Genomic DNA, 3,028 nt, shown 5'->3' with positions numbered 1-3,028 from the left:
AGAAGAAGCTGGCTTCTCGAGTCTGCTCCTGCATTCAGTCTGTTTTGGTCACTTGTCTTATAGCCAGTGAAAAATCGACATGATGCTTATAAAGGCAAATTGTGTCTTAGTACTGTCATAAAAACAATTGACCCCAGAAGGGGCCTAAGGGACCGCTTTGAGAATCACTGTGGATCCTCTTCCAGTCCTTTGTACTGCCCATCTGAATCCTTTCATCCAACTCAAGTTCATTTATCCTGAGATTTAAGAGGGATTTCTCTCCCCATTTTGGGTCATATTTTTTCCATCTTTTAAATATGAGTAGCAATTATTTGCTCTACTGATTATCATTTGTACTGCCTGGGATACCTTGATTTGCCTCCCTAACTAGATTAAGTCCTTGAAGACAGCATTTAACTTGATGCTTCTTTGCACTTGCCATTTTTGTTAGGGCCTGGAGGCAGGAGGTGTGTATGTGGAGAGGCACCCTGCAGCATCTGTGAGAGCTGGGGGTCAGTCTGCCACCAGCATGAGTCATGGTGACATTTTCCTAAGTCACAAGGAAATTTCATCTGAACAATTTCAGCTCTAAAAAAGCTCCAAGATTCTCTAAAACATTGGGAACCCACCAAGGTCAGGGTACCAGGGTGTCTGCTTCGGCACAACATTATAGGTAATTGTCTTGCATTTTCTGGTCATTATCTCAGTTTTTGTTCAGCACAGACTTCCCCGCTTTTTGGTCAGGTTGGAGAGCAGCCTGTGCGGAAGTGCCGCTTCCCAAAACCAAACCCATCTTTGTTTTCTCCACCTGGGGGAGCAAGAGAGCAAGCCTAGGGGTTAAACTCTCCTAGAAAGTGCAGTATTGGTTGAGGACATTGGATACTTTTTTGGTTTGTTTTAAGATGAGGTTTATTATGGCTCTAAAGGGGAGTTGCTCTGAGCTTGTGCTGTGTTTGCCAGTGAGACTGTCAAAGTGTCCGGGAGCTCTGCTGTGTTAGATCTGTGCTGTGCAGGACGTCAGCTTCTGGCATGTGTGTCTGTTGAAATCAATGAAAATTAAATGAACTTGAGAAATTCCGTTCCTTGTTCATAGTAGCCACAGTTCAGTTGCTCAGGAGCCACATGTGGCTAGTGGCTGCACTATTGGTCAGCAAATATAGAAAATTTTCTGCTTCATAGAAAGTTCGATCAGACAGAGCTGCCTTACACCTAGCTGTGCTTTCCAAAATATTTATAATGTGAGTATATTTAACTTCGTTAGCTATCACTTTTTTAATATGAGATAGCAAATTTAAGATTAAATTTAAAGGAAAAGAAGACACATTGGCAAAGGAGAAGAAAGTGGATAAAATTAGGGAATGGGGGAAGGGGAGAAGAAAAGGGAATTCAGTGGTAAGATGAGAGGGAAGCCCTGTCATCACTTGGTCTGGGAACCCCTATGTCCTGAGGCCCTGATACGCAGAAGAAGATCTGCTATTCCCATAGGAGTGGGCCTGGGGACCCAAGGGAAAGTGTCGTCCTCGACTTTCTGTGTAGACTTTTTGTCTTTATCAAAACACAGGGTTAAAAAATGAAATAGTTTTGCCCTAGCTGGTTTAGCTCAGTGGTTGGAGTGTCGGCCTGTGGGCTGACAGGTTCTGGGTTCAGTTTCAGGTTCGATTCTGGTCAAGGGCATGTACCTCGGTTACAGGCTTAATCCCTGCCCCTGTCAGGGTGACACATTGATGTTTCTCCCTCTCTGTCTGTCTTTCCCCCTCCCTTCCACTGTGTCTAAAAATCAATGGAAAAAATATCCTTGGATGAGAATTAACAAATATATTTAAAAATTAAAAAAATATGAAAATCTATAGTTCCCATGTCACCTAATCCACTGTCAGCGTATGGCAGAGCAACTTCTTCCTACTGTTGTGCTGATTGGCCCTACATCCAGGACCTCCTCCTTTCCCGGGAAGCAGAGGTGTGTGGTAGAGGGTGGGCTCTCCAGCCGGACCCTCCTGCTCATGGGACTGGTCTTCCTTCTACCTCTCTGTCATTCTCCCTTTATCTGGCCTTTCTCTTTCATGTTGCAGATTGTGTGCTGAATGCCATTGTGGGTGCTGGGGATTCGGTGCAGGACACAGCAGGGTGCCTGAACCCCTGTGGTTCACTTTCAGTGAGTGCTGTGTGCACTAGTTTTTCTCAGGGGCACTGGTGACATTTGGGGTGAGGGCATCTCACACTTTGCAGAGCAGTAGCTCTGGGGCTCTGGACACCAGTAGCTCCCTCTGGTCATTGTGTTATCAAAACTGTACTCACAAGTTTCCAGAAACCCCTGGTAGGGCAGGACCACCTCTGGCAGCCCCCTTGCTAGAGACCCAGGTGGTCAGAGATGGTCTCGCCAAGATGGTGATGGTGTTAAAGGTGGGGGCAGAATGTGAAGAAGGAGCCAGTGGTGCAAAATCCGGGAAAGGGTGGTCCAGCAGTGGAAGCAGCTAGTGCAAAGGCTTTGCGGCACACGGGAGCTTGTGTGTCCTCCAGAAAGAAGGCTAACTTGGCTGAAGGGAAGTGAGGGTGGCTCAAGCAGGAGGGGTGAAGTCCGAGAGATGGGTAAGGCAGGGTCCAGTAAGATCTTGTCAGCAGCCATCAGCAGGGTTTTGGATTTTTATTCTAAGGATGATAGGAAACCATTGAGGAATTTTTAGCAGGGAAGTGAGACAACCTGACTTAAGCATTTAAAAGACCTCTGCAACAGATCCTTTGTAGGAAATAGAGGGGCAAGAATTGAAGCAAGGAGACCGCTAGATGACAAGGCCCGCTCAGATGCCTGCTATCTTGTCTGCACCTGCAAAGATGAGGCCCTGCTACCGCTGGCTGTGGGTTCTGGACTTGGATGGCTTGTCAGCTGACTGCTTGCTTTACAGGCCTGAACTGAGAGCTGGCTTCTGTGGCTTCTGACTTATAGAGACCAGAATGCAGAACTTTGCTCAAAAGGAGTAACGCTCTGGCACTAGCAGCCTTAGTTTTCCCTAAACAGTCTTGTTTCTTTGAAGAATACCTTTTCTCTCTTCAT

This window comes from Myotis lucifugus, unplaced genomic scaffold (genome assembly GCF_000147115.1).
Source record: "Myotis lucifugus unplaced genomic scaffold, Myoluc2.0 scaffold_479, whole genome shotgun sequence".
NCBI classification, from domain to species: Eukaryota; Metazoa; Chordata; class Mammalia; order Chiroptera; family Vespertilionidae; genus Myotis; species Myotis lucifugus.
Note: the sequence above shows the minus strand (reverse complement) of the source record.